We start from the raw sequence: 18676 nt of genomic DNA on the forward strand, positions 1-18676 counted from the left end.
GGAGGGCATAAATACAGCTGTTTCTTTTTCGATTCCCACCCCTTCTACAAATATGAAATTCAAGCCCTGCATCGGCATGATGCTTAGTGAACTAGCTAAGCATTTGATGGCCACCCAGCACCATCAGAGCAGCATCTCTGATCCCACCGAGATGGGAGCTGGATCCATGCCTAAAGTACTACGAGTCTTCGGCTGCGATCCCAAATGGCACCCTAAACCCTATATAACGTGCACTACGTTTGAGGGTTCTGGTCAAAAGTAGTGCACTAAATAAGGAATAGGGTGCCATTTGGGATGCATACTTGCTTTCTGTTGCTCATCTTGGCATCGGTGCTTCACTTAATGTAGCTATCCCGCTTAACATGGCAGAGTCCACAGACACAGTCCATTCCTTCATACAGTCAGTCTGTCATCAGCTGGCTCTAAGGCCTCTTTACACAGACTGTGTCCCCCAAATGGCACCATATTCCCTATATGCTGCACTACTTTTGACTAGGAGCAGTGCACTATATAGGGAAATGGTGCCCTTTGGGACACTTGCAGCAGTTGCTGGCTACACAGAAACAAGAGGTGCAACCAGAAACACACTTTCACTGTCACAGACAGTCTTCAGTTGCCATTGATTATGTCTGACAGTCTCACATCCTTACTGTCACAGTCAGCTTGATGGTGTCCACACAAACACTGCAAGCAAGGCTGTTTAGATATTTATTGGCCCCACTGACCTTATCCCCCTGAGATAATCACAGTGCCATGCCAATGGAAAGATACATAATAACGAAACTTCTCTGGACAATTATTTATGGCATTTGTCTAACCTTTCACGGAAAGATACTGGATAACTGGTGCTCCACCCAGTTCAGCTAGATGGCTGCTGTGATTACTCACAAGCTGGCTAATGTCTGTGGACACTGGGACAGTCAACAATTAGAATATGTAGAACAAAATGTCAGTCTTGATATTTGTTTGGAAACACAAATGTCTTCATAAAATGTGCTAATATAAAAAGAGGAGAAACTGCAACTTTTAGTGTTAAATTAACTGTATTTTTTATATGAAGTGTGTTGCAACATTTCTGTGAATAGTTTTGATTTGATTTAACATGAAATGTGAGAAGCTTTGTTGGTTTAAATTGTTATGAGGCATCATGTTCATCATTGCCTGACGCTACACCTAACTGAACAGTTCATGTGGGAGCTTAATAATCAATCACAGGCTAGGAGACAGCATTAAGAGACAACTCTTCTAGAAAACGTGTAATACTGCTGTATTGGATGTTTTCAATATATAAAGAATAAAACAATTATTTCATTAACCTTACAGTATGTCTAAGTAACAAAGTTTTATCGTGATACAGTACTCACAGTGACCCCTAATAATGAGCCACATGCATTCTCCAGCCAACAGAAACCAGAGCTGCTTCTGCTGTATGGTCTGTAGCTGGAATGAGTAGCTGTTTGGCCACAGGCCCTGAAGCCCAGCCTGGTGTCATAGACTAAAGGTAACATAGTAAATGTTAATTTGGGAAACTCAAATTGGTATGATATGTTACATTTGGTATGGTTACATTTGGTATGGTTACATAAGACAGACGGTTACTTAACCCTTTTCGCTAACCCTTCCCTAACCCTGACCTTAACCTTTTTAGCTAACACTTCTCCTAACCCTAACCCTGACCTTAACCCTTTAACCTAACTCCTAAACTTAACCATAACCCCTAACCCAAACCCCTAGCCTAGCTAACATTAGCCACCTAGCTTGAATTCATAACATATCATATATTTAGCCAATTCGTGACATATAATAAGAGTTATGATTCGTAACATATCATATGAAATGGGTGATGGACATCCACAAATGAATACATACCATACGAAACGTAACATACACTACATGACCAAAAGTATATGGACACCTGCTCGTCGGACATCTCATTCAAAAATCATGGGAATTAATATGGAGTTTGTCCCCCCTTTGCTGCTATAACAGCCTCCACTCTTCTAGAAAGGCTTTCCACTAGATGTTGGAACATTGCTGCGGGGACTGGCTTCCATTCAGCAACAAGAGCATTAGTGAGATCGGGCACTGATGTTGGGCAATTAGGCCTGGCTCGCAGTCGGCGTTCCAATTCATCCGAAAGGTGTTCGATGGAGTTGAGGTCAGGGCTCTGTGCAGGCCAGTCAAGTTCTTCCACACCGATCTTGACAAAGCATTTCTGTATGGACCTTGTTTTGTGCACAGGGGCATTGTCATGCTGAAACAGGAAAGGGCCTTCCCCAAACTGTTGCCACAAAGTTGGAAGCACAGAATCATCTATAATGTCATTGCATGCTGTAGCTTTAAGATTTCCCTTCACTGGAACTAAGGGGCCTAGCCCGAACCATGAAAAACAGCCTCAGACCATTACTCCTCCTCCACCAAACTAAAGCTGGCACTATGCATTGGGGCAGGTAGCATTCTCCTGGCATCCGTCAAACCCAGAATTGTTTGTTGGACTGCCAGATGGTGAAGCATTATTCATCACTCCAGAGAAGGCGTTTCGACTGCTCCAGAGTCCAATGGCGGCAAGCTTGACACCACTCCAGCCAATGCTTGGCATTGCGCTTGATGATCTTAGGCTTGTGTGTGGCTGCTCGGCCATGGAAACTAATTTCATGAATCTCTCGACGAACAGTTATTGTGTTGACGTTGCTTCCAGTGGCAGTTTGGAACTCGGTAGTGAGTGTTGCAACTGAGGACAGACAATCGGCTCTCGTTCTGTGACCTTGTGTGGCCTACAATTTCGAGGTTGAGCCGTTGTTGCCCATATAAGTTTCCTCTTCACAACAACAGCAGGGCAGAAATTTGACAAACAAACTTGTTTGAAAGGTGGTATCCTATGACGATGCCACGTTGAAAGTCCCTGAGCTCTTCAGTAAGGCCATTCTACTGCCAATGTTTGTCTATGGAGATTGCATGGCTGTGTGCTCGATTTTATACACCTGTCAGCAATGGGTGTGGCTGAGATAGCCAAATACACTAATTTGAAGAAGTGTCCACATACTTTTGTATATTTAGCGTATCGTACTAAATGGAGTGTCTTGGATTTACAACCAGAATAATACAAAATGCTCTGAGACCAGGTTGTGGACCCATGGAGTTGTCATGCTCACCCCAGGACAGGAGCTGTTCTACAAGATTAGGAAAACCTATGACAGTTTATAAACTATTATGCTTACTGCAATGATGAATATATTTTGTTTTTCGGTTACCATTGTGCTCTGTAATTTCCTTTCATAATTTCTCAAAACAGTTTGCCTGACATCTGTCAATGCAGTGCTTTGATGTAACATTGTTCCAGGTCGCTTCTTCTAATGAAACTGCATAGTAGAAGTATACAGTAGGCTAGTATGTATTCACAAACGTTTAAATGTACAATGCCATTTGAATTCATGTTGAAGTTGAATTTACAGTAGCTCAAGTTTTTCTATGAAAGGATAAACCAGGGATATGAAGTAAACCAAGTTTGTAGCTCCATTTGTGTGTAGACAATTGAATTAAGGTAGCCTATTACATTATTTCTTAGGGTGAATTAGGCAATACAGTTAGGATCCACAACGTGGGAACATATGCCTAAATCCGGATAACAACGCAGCTATTACTGTAGGCTATAGTAAACATGTAGAGGTTACTCACCTCATAACATAATATAGCCAGTCGTAGTTTTACCCCGCGGAGGACGTTGTCATGCTTTACTTTTCTGCAAACCCAGGTATGGAAACAGTCGACTGATCTAGTTTACTATAACGTTAGCTACTAACGTTATACATAATGTTACAGTCTTCTTCGGCTCAGAGATAGCGATGAAGAACCGGAAACCGCGTGAATTCATTGCTGCCGTAGGCAAGGTGCGCCGACGTGTTTCCAGTGTCTAAATATGCTCTATCTCTCAGGAGGAATTCGAGAATTATACAATATCTGAAACCCAAATAGTCTGCTACACTAGCAGCACTACAAGACACTGCTGCGTATTATCGAGCTCTCCTCCCTTCGACTGCGAATAAACTGAAGGCGGCGCGTGGACCAGTGATGCTTCGCGCGCTCCGACAGGAGAATGTCGTAATACGATCTCATCTTTTGTAACAGTTTCAACCTTTGCGAAAACATTTTTTGACAAACACTAAATTATTATTTTTCACCAATTCCAGCAACATCTGATCCCCGATCTAGAGATCGACCAGGACGAAACCTGCTTAGTTTCATTGGTAAACTAGCAGAAGGATGCAGGGTGCTATGTTGCTCGAATAAATGTATCAACACTTGCAACTGGATAAAAGTAGAGTGTAAAGTACTTAAGTAAAAATACTTTAAAGTACAACTCAAGTCGTTTTTTTTTCCTCAGACACCCAAAAGTACTTGTTACATTTTGACAGGAAAATGGTCCAATGCACGCACTTATCAAGAGAACATGCCTGGTCATCCCCTGCCTCTGATCTGGCGGACTCACTAAACACAAATGCTTTGTTTGTAAATTAATATCAGAGTGTTGTAGTGTGCCCCTGGCTATCCGTAAATACATTTTTAAAAAGTTGTGCTGTCTGGTTTGCATAATATAAGGAATTTGAAATGATTCATAGTTTTACTTTTGGTGCTTAAGTCCATTTTAGCAATTCCATTTACGTTTGATATTGAAGTATATTTAAAACCAAATGCTTTTAAACTTTTACTCAATAAGTATTTTACTGGGTGACTTTCCGTTTACTTGAGTCATTTTCTATTAAGGTATCTTTACTTTTACTCAAGTATGACTTTTGAGTAATTTTCCACCACTGGATAATAGGCAGCGAAAGCAAAGGCCAAGGTAACATAACCAAAGATAGGGGAAATGGTAGGAAAGAGTGAGGTGTTTTATTGAATTGCATCATCACCAAAAACGACACTACATGACCAAAAGTATGCAGGCACCTGCTTTCCATAAGAGCATTAGTGAGGTCGGGCACTGATGTTGGGCGATTAGGCCTGGCTTGCAGTCTGCGTTCCAATTAATCCCAAAGGTGTTCGATGCAGTTGAGGTCAGGGCTCTGTGCAGGCCAGTCAAGTTCTTCCACAGACCCTTTCAGTACAGTATGGACCTCGCTTTGTGCACGGGGGCATTGTCATACCGAAATAGGAAAGTTTCCACAAAGTTGGAAGGACGGAATCATCTAGAATATCATTGAATGCTGTAGCAATAAGAATTCCCGTCACTTAGGTCTCCCGAGTGGCGCAGCGGTCTAAGGCACTGCATCGCAGTCCTTGAGGCGCCACTACAGACCCGGGTTCAATCCCAGGCTGTGTCACAACCGGCCGTGACCGGGATTCCCATAGGGTGGTGCACAATTGGTTAAGGGAGGGTTTGGCCGGGGGGCTTTACTTGGCTCATCACGCTCTAGCGACTCCTTCTGGTGGGCTGGGCACTTGCAGGCTGACTCTGTCAGTTCAACACTGTTCCTCTTACACATTGGTGTGGCTGGGTTCTGGGTTAAGTGGGTGGGTGGGTTTTAAGGAGCGTGGTTTGGTTGATCATGTTACGGAGGAAGCGTGACTTGACCTTTGCCTCTTCCGAGCCTGTTGGGAAGTTGCAGTGATGAGACAAGATCGTAATTTATAAAGGGGATAAATACAAAATAAAAAAATCCTTCACTGGAACAAAGGGGCCTAGCTCAAACCATGAAAAACAGCCCCAGACCATTTTTCCTCTTCCACCAAAATATACAGTTTGCACAATGCATTGGGGCAAGTAGTGTTCTCCTGGCATCCGCCAAACCCAGATTCGACTGCCAGATTGTGAAGTGTGATTCATCACTCCAGAGAACACGTATCCAGAGGCCATTGGCGGCTTGCTTTACACTACTCCAGCCGACGCTTGGTGTTGCGCATGGTGATCTTAGGCTTGTGTGCGGCTGCTCGGCAATGGAAACCCATTTCATGAGGCTCCCGATGAACAGTTATTGTGCTAGCATTGCTTCCAGAGGTAGTTTGGAACTCTGTAGTGAGTGTTGCAACTGAGGACAGAGGATTTTTACTACGCTCTTCAGCACTCTGTGGTCCTGTTCTGTGAGCTTGTGTGGCCTACCACTTCGTGGTTGTGCCGTTGTTGTTTCTACTTCACAATAACCGCACTTACAGTTGACCGGGAGGCTCTGGAAGGGCAGACAATTGACAAACTGACTTGTTGGAAAGGTGGCATCCTATGACGGTGCCACGTTGAAAGTCACTGAGCTACTGCCAATGTTTGTCTATGGAGATTGTATGGCTGTGTGCTCGATTGTATATACCTGTCAGCAGCAGGTGTGGCTGAAATAGCAGAATTCACTACTTTAAAGAGGTGTCCACATATATAGTGTATTTTTATGCATCCATGTACAATTCATTTGCTCTTGCATTTTAAAATGTCCTTGCATTATTTCGTTTTGCTATCAATATTTTTAAGTTGATGTTGTGCTTTCAATATCATCATTTTTGTTTGCAATACTAAGAATATTGTTCTTTACTTGATATTGATGGCACAAAAGTAACTCACTCACTATAGGATTGCACCATATAATAACACTATTGCTATATTAAAGGTGTTTAAAGTGGCAAACCCTAATTGAAACAGTGTACTCCCTGCCACAGTTTCGGTAAAAATTGGGGATTACAAAATGAATAAAAAGTTAACGTGAAAAACAATAATGTGAAAGTTTTTCACATATGAAACTACTTATCCTGTTGGGGGTAGGGGGCAGTATTGACACAGCCGGATAAAAAACGTACCCGATTTAATCTGGTTACTACTCCTGCCCAGTAACTAGAATATGCATATAATTATTGGCTTTGGATAAAAAACACCCTAAAGTTTCTAAAACTGTTTGAATGGTGTCTGTGAGTATAACAGAACTCATATGGCAGGCAAAAACCTGAGAAGATTCCTTACAGGAAGTGCCCTCTCTGACAAGATCTTGTTCTTTTTGTCTCTGTTTATTGAAGACTGAGGATCTTTGCTGTAACGTGACACTTCCTACGGCTCCCATAGGCTCTCAGAGCCCGGGAAAAAGCTGAATGATATCGAGGCAGCCCCAGGCTGAAACACATTATCGCGTTTGGCAAGTGGCCGATCAGAGGACAATGGGCTTAGGCGCGTGCACGAGTCGACCCCGTGCTTTATTTTCTTTCGTGTTTTTACCTAAACGCAGATTCCCGGTCGGAATATTATCGCTTTTTTACGAGAAAAATTGCATAAAAATTGATTTTAAACAGCGGTTGACATGCTTCGAAGTACGGTAATGGAATATTTAGAATTTTTTTGTCACGAAATGCGCCGTGCTCGTCACCCTTCTTTACCCTTTCGGATAGTGTCTTGAAAGCACGAACAAAACGCCGCTATTTGGATATAACTATGGATTATTTGGGACCAAACCAACATTTGTTATTGAAGTAGAAGTCCTGGGAGTGCATTCTGACGAAGAACACCAAAGGTAATCAAACTTTTCTAATAGTAAATCGGAGTTTGGTGAAGGCTAAACTTGCTGGGTGTCTAAATAGCTAGCCCTGTGATGCCGGGCTATGTACTTAGAATATTGCAAAATGTGCTTTCACCGAAAAGCTATTTTAAAATCGGACATATCGAGTGCATAGAGGAGTTCTGTATCTATAATTCTTAAAATAATTGTTATGCTTTTTGTGAACGTTTATCGTGAGTAATTTAGTAAATGGTTAGTAAATTCACCGGAAGTTTCCTAGTTCTGAACGTCACATGCTAATGTAAAAAGCTGTTTTTTGATATAAATATGAACTTGATTGAACAAAACATGCATGTATTGTATAACATAATGTCCTAGGGTTGTCATCTGATGAAGATCATCAAAGGTTAGTGCTGCATTTAGCTGTCTTCTGGGTTTTTGTGACATTATATGCTAGCTTGAAAAATGGGTGTCTGATTATTTCTGGTTGTGTACTCTGCTGACATAATCTAATGTTTTGCTTTCGTTGTAAAGCCTTTTTTGAAATCGGACAGTGTGGTTAGATTAACGAGAGTCTTGTCTTTAAAATGGTGTAAAATAGTCATATGTTTGTGAAATTGAAGTAATAGCATTTCTAAGGTATATGAATAACGCGCCACGGGATTTCACTGGCTGTTACGTAGGTGGGACGAAATCGTCCCACTGGCCCTAGAGAAGTTATTCGATTTTTTGCATGTGATTGTTTTTCATGTAAACTTGCAATTCTACATGTGAAAGTGATATTTTCTAAAAAACATAGCTGCATACCTTTATCTTTTGCACATTTCTCCTCTTCTTCTTTCCTTTTTTTCCTAAACTGATGGCTTAGACCTTTTCTTATCCATTTGTGTTGATTTGGTACTCGAGCATCAATACATTACCCATCCCCCAACACTGTCAACCAAGAGTCAAGACTAAACCAATTCACCATGGTGGTGTTCAGACTGGTTTTATATTATTCTTAACAATTTTGCACAAACCAGAAAAAATGCAACCATGTGTCTGTGAAACTATATATTCACAGTATTATGAATGAATTGTGGTTCATTTCATAGTGTGACTGATTTTAATAATTGCATTAGTACCGTACAAAGTTAGAGGTGCGCTATTTGATAAATTGCAAAGGTGTCATCAAGGCAAAGGGTGGCTACTTTGAAGAATCTCAAATATATTTGGATTTGTTTAACACTTTTTTGTTACTACATGATTCCATATGTGTTATTTCATAGTTTTGATGTCTTCACTATTATTCTACAATGTAGAAAATAGTAAAAATAAAGAAAAACCCTTAAATGAGTAGGGGTGTCCAAACTTTTGACTGGTACTTTATATCCATAAAATGATGCCAGCTGATTCATGAGTTCGACTGGTGGAGAAAAGCTGCCTGCCTGTCTTAGTTGTCTCGACTCCCGGCACGTTTATTACTATGGGACAGCTGGAGATCGAATTTCAATATTGAAACAATGTTGCAGATGTCAGAGAGACTGACAGAAAAGTGTATACAAATCTCTGCTGTTGAAAATCAAATGCTAGTCTAAAATAGATGGGAGATAATTTTAGATGCTTTTCATAGCGGAGATCAAGTTTATACTGTAAATTGCCTGGCTGGGCTGATGAGACAGTGGATTGCGCAGTGAGATGGAACAGAGTAAATAGGCATTTCAACGTCATAGCTTTAGCCGGTGGTAACGTGGAAAAGACACCGGCTGAAATGAGGTTTTAACCAATTAGCATCCAGGATTAGACCCACCCGTTGTTAATAGTAATTATTAAATGTAGGCCTATGCGTCCCACAAAAAAATGTATATTGCGTGCCAACAATTTGTCATTTTGCATTCCATCATCGTATACCTTGATGAAAGGCTTTGGGAATGTTTAATTATACAGATGGAAACATGCAGTAATGATTTCATTCCATTTTGTTCACCTACTGTAGATGAAAACAACAGACATTTCAGACATTTATTTAGAGCTAATATTTTTCCACATATAATTTAAGAAAATCAGACTGCTTCATTATACCTGAAACACTATACCTTATGAAGTCTGCTCTTTTTTGCACTTGTATGAACCAGGTAGCTGAGCTGCACCTACTGTATACTGTTGATGTTTTTCTCCTCAGATGAGTCAGATATAAAATAGGTTTGCCCCTGTTAGTTTAGTTTGTTCCTGTGTCAGACATAGTGTTATCAGTCTCAGGTCAGGTTTGTTCAAGAGCACAGAGGTCGGTCAGAACTCACCATGAGCCAGTCGGACAATTAGTGGTATGACACATCCTGCCACATCAGACCGCCAAACAGTCCCTGATGAATCACAGGGGCCTGACCAAAAATAGACACAGCCATCGCATCAGCCAGCATCATGGAAAGGCTCTGTGTCCCAAATGGCACCATATTCTCTTTATAGTGAACTTGTTTTGATAAGGGCCCTTTATAGGGAAAATGGTTCCATTTGGGACACTGCCCTGGTGTGTCATCTCAGTTTATGGACCACTTTCACATCCTACATCATGGGTACATGGCTGCACTACATTACCTCTGGTTGTATGTGACATGTTTGTGACAGGGATGATTGTTCTCTTTTTTAAGGTGTGTTGCAAAGCCCTGTAGTCAAATTAGGCATACTACAGTGTACCACCCTAGTCAGTGCATTCTTTTAGGACGTCATTACATAGACACACTTGCTCACTTTTTCCTCTCCTTTTTTCTATCTATTTCATTTTTGGATGAGTACCTAAGAGAAACATGCAAGAAAAAAAGGTCACGAAACAAGCTCTTAGGAATACATGTTCAAAGGAATGGTCCCATGGGTGGCCATCACAATGTGAGCTTTAATACACTGGATTCATCCTAAATGGCACCCTATTCCCAATGTAGTGCAATACTTTTGACCAGGACACATAGGGCTCTCGAATAAAAGTAGTGCACTATATAGGGAAAAGGTAGCCATTTTGGACGGATCCACACGGTTTAGACTGGAGGAAGTAAAGAAGGGAAACCGTTTTCACTAATACAGATTCTTGTTTGTTCAGTCTTTTGATAGAAATCTGTATAAAACGTTTGGAATCTTCATCACATTAAGGCTAGATTCCATAGTTGAAACAATACAAAGTGGACACCCCGCCTGTTTTGGTGAAAAGCTGAGGGATGGGCCTGGAATAATGTAACCACTCTCAAATTGATAGACAGAGCTATGGATGTGAGGACTGACCATCCACGATATCAAAATAATAACTTTAACCAAGGTTTGAGGCTATACAGTGTTTGTTTACATGAACATTGTTTACGAACGTTGTAAAACAAGCTCATATTTTCTGTTCGGATGGGGTACAACAATTGAACTAAGCTGATGAGGCATTTATCATTTATATTCTCCAACAGTAAATGGGTATATAAGTCCAAAAATGTATGTAGCAACTACGGATTCTAGCTTTAAAGGTGAATCTGTAGTAGCTACATAAATTTTTGGTTTCTATGAACAAATGTTTTTTGTATTTATCTAAATGACTTTGTCACAGGTTTGGTTGGATCTTATTTCCAGAAATTATTGTGTTGCAGTAGGCCTATTACTGTAAACAAATGTTATATATTTTTTGTTGTTAAAACATATCAAAACAATATGAAATAAATATGACACCGGTTTATTGATTATTCATATCAATATCAATATTGATTATTTGCTGTATATTCATGCATTGCCTCAGTCACTTCATACTTGAATATGCAGCCACAGAGGCATGTTTACCATTGACTGAAGGCCTTATATCCAAAATGTTTGCAATTAGGCTATGAAAAATATATATTCCATGCACTAAATTCAAAGATCTACTTTAAACATTGGTGCAGACAAACTGCATGCAGGATATTTTCAGCTCCGTGACTGATAACACTATGTCTGGCACAGGAACAAACGAAACCAACAAGGGCAACCCTATTTTATATCACAACTCCAACTTTCTGTTGCACCATAAATCAAAGGTGAGTTTTGTCACCCACTTTCCCAGGTGTCTTCCAAGTGTTATCTTCCAATCAGCACCTCACGTACTCACACCAAGCATACTTGTGGAGGTAATCTTTATTCCAAATGAATGTATCTCTTGTTGCTAAAGCAAAGGTATTCTTTAAAGTAGTAGACACTATGGTTCAGGGTCTGAGAAAACCTGGCTCCTCTCCCTTTCCCACTTTGATCAATGTTCCAGACACAATGTAATTTTGAGTCTCTCCTCTCTTGCAGTAACATAATGTCTAGCACTTTAGAGATCATCTTTAAATGATTTTATGGCCTCACCATTATTCGGCTGACGATGAAAGTGGCCCTTCCGGTAATTAAAAAGTCATCGCTAACAGGGATCTTTTGCCTCATTAAAACCTCATAGCCTGGCTGGGAAATGTGATCTGCTCTAGAAAGAAAGAAAGAAAGAAAGAAAGAAAGAAAGAAAGAAAGAAAGAAAGAAAGAAAGAAAGAAAGAAAGAAAGAAAGAAAGAAAGAAAGAAAGAAAGAAAGAAAGAAAGAAAGAAAGAAAAAGAGCATTACTGAATTGGCAGCCAGAGGTTAGGCCTGGCCTACTATTCTCTATAAAGGATAATACCTAGTTCTTAGTTCAAATAAAGGGATAATACACATTCTTTTGTAGCGCTCTTCTAAAATCCAAAGACGCAGAAGCTTTAGGATAGATATAAATATTGCACAAGAAAGTACTTCATAAAAGAAACACACTCATTTTTATGAGGATATCTATATTGTGTGAACATTCACAAAATTAACACTTTCTTTTTTAACTCTAACTAGGCCTACTAATCACGTATACAATATCTAGTTTGTGTTTGTGAACATTTTTGTTCACATTGTGGAGTAGGCTAGATAGAGCAAGAGAGACTGACACATCCCCATTAAGATTTTCTCAGGCTTTGGCTTTCTGTGAGAAACGGGGTTGTAAAGCATTGTTAATTACACAATGCTTAAACATTCTCCTAAAATAACAGGAAAACATTCATACTGGAACGGTGGCCAGTGAACAGATATATAGGATTACTACTGAATGAGAATGTACACACACACACAGAGATGCTTTTGTTGTGATTTTCAATCGCATCCCAAATGAAAATGTATGAAATCGTACTTCCAGTTGCAGTCAATTTCTTCAACTTGGCCGTAGGCCCCCTATCTTCTACCAAACCCAATTCTCAGTCTGTTGTTTGTCTCTGTGGTGAAGACAAGTCTTATCTTCCTCCCTTACCTCTCTGGGGCCTGTTTAAAGAGATGCTACGTGACTATGGCTCTTACCTCTTCTATGAAGAACACCCAGTGCCCAGCGCTGTTCCTGTATCTCTCCTCCATGAAGTAAGGAACCTAAGTGAGCCTAAAGAGACAAACAGCTGTAGTCATTGCACACACACAGACACACACACACAGTAGGGAAACAGTGATGACTTGCTGTGTGTCTGAATTAGACTCTGATCGTGAGAACTGTTTGCAGAAGGCTGATTGGCTCTTGTTTTCGCAAGATGCTTTGTTAAATATGCAAATCTCTGCTTATCTTTCAAAAACGGGCCAGCTACAGTGCCTGGTTGTAAATAAACCACAATATTTACAATTCATCGTGATTTCAGGACGTAGAGAACCACCCCATGGAGGCGTGAAAAATATAAAAATGGATGTGTTTGTCACCAGCACTTTCAGCCAGAGGATTTTGAAACAGAATTGGTCTCAACTGATGGGGTTGCCATGTCGTCCAACTTTGAAAATGAATGTTATTCTATAAATTTTTCCTTTCACTTCAAAGAGGGAGCTATCCGATCAGCCAACATCAGCGCAGCAGAAAAGTGGTCCACTAGCTAGCTTGTTTATCTAAGGGAGTGAATGTAACGGCCGTCGGAAGAGAGAGTAGACCAAGGTGCAGCGGAGTTAGTGTTCATCTTCAGGAATTTATTAAACAACTTGAACACTATACAAAAACAAGAAAACCGACAGCCAAACAGTACTGTCAGGTGCAAACACGAAACAGAAACAATCCCCCACAAAACCCAAAGGAAAAACAGGCTCCTTATGTGTGACTCCCAAACAGCAACAACGAACGACAGCTGTGCCTGATTGGGAGCCACACACGGCCCAAAACAAAGAAATACAAAACCATAGAAAAATGAACATAGAACGCCCACCCAATGTAACACCCTGGCCTAACCAAAAATAAAGAACAAAAACCCCTCTCTATGGCCAGGGCGTTACAGTACCCCCCCCCCCCAAACCTGACTCTGATGGGGAGGGTCCGGGTGGGCCTTCTTACGGCATCGGCTCAGGTGCGGGACGTGGCCTCCGCTTCACCCTCGGCGTCGCCCACTTAGGTGGCGCCCCTGGCCGTGCCAGAGGACTGGTGGGCGAACCTGATTGCGCCCAGCTGGCGGGCGATTCTTGCAGCGCCCGGCAGGCGGGCGTCCTTGGCTGCGCACGGCTGGCGGGCGTCCCTGGCTGCGCCCGGCTGGCGGGCGACCCTGGCGGCTCCGGCGGCTCCGGGCTGGCGGGCGGCCCTGGCTGCGCCCGGCTGGCGGGCGACCCTGGCGGCTCCCGGACAGGCGGGCGGCTCCGGCGGCTCCGGACAGGCGGGCGGCTCTGGCGGCTCCGGACAGGCGGGCGGCTCTGGCGGCTCCGGACTGGCGGGCGGCTCTGGCGGCTCCGGATTGGCGGGCGGCTCTGGCGGCTCCGGACTGGCGGGCGGCTCTGGCGGCTCCCGACTGGCGGGCGGCTCTGGTGGCTCCGGACTGGCGAGACCCACTGGAGGCCTGGTCCTAGGAGGAGGCACAGGATGGACCAGGATGGGGAGACCCACTGGAGGCCTGGTCCTAGGAGGAGGCACAAGATAAACCGGGTTGTGGGGGAGCACTGGAGTTCTGGTACTTAGGCTATTTACCCACACTCCAGGCTGAATGCCCACTTTGGCCCGGCACGGGCGGAGCGCAGGCATTGGGCGAACTGGACCCTCCCAGCGCCCTGGAGTCACAGTGCGCAGAGCCTGTGCAGGATAACCTGGACCGAAAAGGCGCACTGGAGACCAGACGCGCTGAGCCGGCACAATCCATCCTGGCTCGATGCCTGCACTCGCATGGCACTTGCGGGGGGCTGGCCTATAGCGCACCGGGCTATGCACGCGCACTGGAGACACCGTGCGCTTCACAGCATAACACGGTGCCTTACCAGTACCACGCTGCCTGCCGTAAGCACGGGGAGTTGGCTCAGGTCTCCAACCTGACTCTGCCACACTCCCCATGTGCCCAGGGGCTGCCTCTCGTGCCTGTTGCACTCCCTTGCCTCATACCAGCGCCTCTCCACTCTCGCTGCCTCGATCTCCCACTGCGGGCGGCGATACTCCCCAGCTTGAGCCCATGGTCCTTTACCGTCCAGTATCTCCTCCCATGTCCACGAGTTCTGAACGCTCTTCTCCTGGTGCTGCTCCTTCCTCCAGCGGAGTTAGTGTTCATCTTCAGGAATTTATTAAACAACATGAACACTATACAAAAACAAGAAAACCGACAGCCAAACAGTACTGTCAGGTGCAAACACAAAACAGAAACAATCCCCCACAAAACCCAAAGGAAAAACAGGCTCCTTATGTGTGACTCCCAAACAGCAACAACGAACGACAGCTGTGCCTGATTGGGAGCCACACACGGCCCAAAACAAAGAAATACAAAACCATAGAAAAATGAACATAGAATGCCCACCCAATGTAACACCCTGGCCTAACCAAAAATAAAGAACAAAAACCCCTCTCTATGGCCAGGGCGTTACAGTGAAGCAGTTGACCCCTGTCACGGTGTTGTCCTTCACCACACCAGAAATCTCTGACAAAGTGTTCATTCTGCTCTTTCTGAAGCTCTGCTTGATGAGGCTGAAGCACCAGTTGGTGTGGCTTGTGATCAGGAAGACAAGGTCCATACTGTGGTGGAGCTTGTGCATGGTCTGCCAGACACAATACCAGAGCACAAACTTGTTGTTGTTTTGGCCACTGCAGTTGTCACAATTCAAGTCCACACGTTTCCCAACTCCGTAGTTGGTGAAGAAATGGTGCATGTAGTTGATGACTGCGCTGCTGCCTTTGCTGGATGACATGCCTTCATCAATGAAATAGTTGAGTTATTGTAGTATTCCTTCACAGCAGACACTAAACAAGCCACACTTGCTAGGAGTTAAAAAGTAGATGGGACCTGGTTGCAAGCATAGTGCCCCTGCAAACAACAACAAAAGAACATTAGAGAAATGGTCTTGCAGTCAGCAAGCCTCTTCTGGTAGACAGACCGCTCACTCTAAAAAAGCAGAAGATGCTGCTCTTGCTTCAGCAGCAATTTTATCCACAGATTCCTGAAGGAAGACAGCCCGACTGCACATACCTCTGGAAAATACACAAATAATGTAACATCAATTCAATAAGGGTAGTGCCAATCATGTTGGAGGTACATTAAATAATAAAAACATGTCTTGTTTATGCTTTACATACCAAGTGTTGTCATCGATTCCTTGTAGAGACGCCACACCGCAGCTTTTGTCACATGAGATTGCAACAACTTTACACCACATTGTTTGTGTCCTGGGTGGGGTCCTGGTAATACTATTGCATTATCCTCTGCATAGTTATTGATGAAGTTCGCAAGTCCTCATGCTTCATGTGTAACCTGTGCTTGCTTGGGCTGGCTCTCTTTTTGATGGGAGGCATTAGACCATGCTCCTTGTATGACTGGTGGAGGTCAGTCAGGCATGCTCTACTGATGCTGAAAGGCAAATTCCAGATAGAAATATTATAGCATTATCACACTTCTCTAAATTAATGGGTCCTGTGAAAGAGAGGCTATAACCACCCCCCAGCCACATCTAGCTAAGTGGATGGGTCTTTCTATTGTCTAGACCTGTTAACATTTTCATAAAATACAATAGATGGCCGTAATCACTCCCAGACACACATGGCTAACTTGATGGGTCATGTAATCATCTGGTGAAGTTGAGTCTTTTGTTTAGACATGTAGCTAGCTAGCTAAACAATGGAACCGTAATCCCAATCCATACACATGTCATTCATGAAATACTGTCGTATGAATCTGCAGGTAGTTAACCTAATCAACTAGGTTTGATGTTAGCTAGCATTCCACTGATTTCAAAACTTGGTCAACTTCTTCTGTGACAACAACACTGTTGATCGCCATTTCTTCCCCATCACTGTCATCAGAAGACTCTGAAAATGAATAAGACAATGAGGAAATACCTGATTTAAGTAAAAACATTTTCATTGAACCAGACAATGTAGAGTCAGAGAGAGTCAGTATGGCAAAATCATCCTCCAGAAAGTAGTCCATCACAACTTTTCCCCACTGATCTTTGATGTTAGCGCCTGATAAATTCAGGGCAGCAATGTTGAGAGCAGTTGCAAGACTTTTGCCGTTCTCCATGATATCTTTCAAAAAAGCAGCGGTAGCAATGATTATCTACATATACTGTCAGGCGGCTCAAGGAAGCAGGAGGGGTGAAATCAAGCGCAGGAGACACAAGTCCGTGAACACACGTTTAATAGGTATCCTCTCTTGTCCAAAAACTAGGTAGGGCAGGGCGACAATACAAAAAGCCCAAAATACCAGCCCGCACACAATGTAGGGACGCAGCCCACAATATACTCTGCAAAACCCACAGGCAGAGGGAAACACCTGTTCCCCCAGACGAATCGTCCTGACGTAAAATAATCACACACAAAAAACAAACCTACATAGCAAGACTAAATACCCCCCCCCCCCACTAATGAACTAATACAAAACAGGTGCGTACCTAGCCTAGACCTAACCAACAGAAAATGAAACAGAGGATCGGTGGCAGCTAGTAGGCCGGCGACGACGACCGCCGAGCGCCGCCCGGGCGAGGAGGGACGCCACCTTCCGTTGATGTCGTGACATCTACTGAGCAGCTCATGTTACAAACAGAAGCATGCTACGTAGCAGACAAATCCGAACTCATCTCTCGGCATGTTGAGCCCATCCATTATTTCAGCCAATCATGGCTAGCGGGAAGGTTCCCAGCTTTTTCCGTGGCTAAACCAACTAGGCTCGTAATATAGCAATTGTATTCGTATTTACAGATGGCATACAAGGTTGTTATTAAGGCTCATGTTCCAGAAGGCATTTCTGCAACAACAACAAAAATATATACAGTACCAGTCAAAAGTTTGGACACGCCTACTCATTGTTCTCAACCAGCTTCATGAGGTGGTCACCTGGAATGCATTTCAATTACCAGGTGTGCCTTGTTAAAAGTTCATTTGTGAATTTCTTTCTGGCTCTCATGAGGATAGCCACAGGAAAGGAAGACCCAGAGAAACCTCTGCTGCAGGGGATTGGTTCATTAGAGTTACCAGCTTCAGAAATTGCAGCCAAAATAAATGCTTCACAGAGTTCAAGTAACAGACACATCTCAACATCAACTGTTAAGAGGAGACTGTGAATCAGGCCTTCATGGACGAATTGCTGCAAAGAAACCACTACTAAAGGACACCAATAACAAGAAGAGACTTGCTTGGGCCAAGAAACACGAGCAATAAACATTAGACCGGTGGAAATCTGTCTGATGAGTGCAAATTTGAGATTTTTGGTTCCAACTGCCGTATCTTTGTGAGACGCAGAGTAGGTGAACGGATTATCTCCACATGTGTGGTGAAGCATGGAGGAAGAAGTGTGATGGTGCGGTGACACTGTCTGAATTCAAGGCACACTTAACTGGCATGGCTACCACAGCATTCTGCAGCGATACACCATCACATCTGTTTTTTGCTTAGTGGAACTATCATTTGTTTTTCAACAGGACAATGACCCAACACACCTCCAGGCTGTGTAAGGACTATTTGACCAAGAAGGAGAGTGATGGAGTGCTGCATCAGATGACCTTGACACCTGCTTTAGTAGTGCAGATCCTGTAGACCCATTGGATGAAAGCTTTCAGCCTGGAAAAAGCTCAAGCTCAACATTATCTGACTTTGAAATAAGCCAGGACCACCAAAGGTATTTCTGAAAGCACAATACCCTGTTGAGAAAACAAAATCACCAATACACTAAACTGTCCACAAACTTTTCACACCCTTGCAGTCAGTTCTTTGGCATGGGAGAGAAGGGCTGTTAGTATACTTTTTGTTTAGAGATAAACATGGTTTATTG

Source organism: Salmo salar, chromosome ssa16, assembly GCF_905237065.1.
Source record: "Salmo salar chromosome ssa16, Ssal_v3.1, whole genome shotgun sequence".
In the NCBI taxonomy this organism is placed as follows: Eukaryota; Metazoa; Chordata; class Actinopteri; order Salmoniformes; family Salmonidae; genus Salmo; species Salmo salar.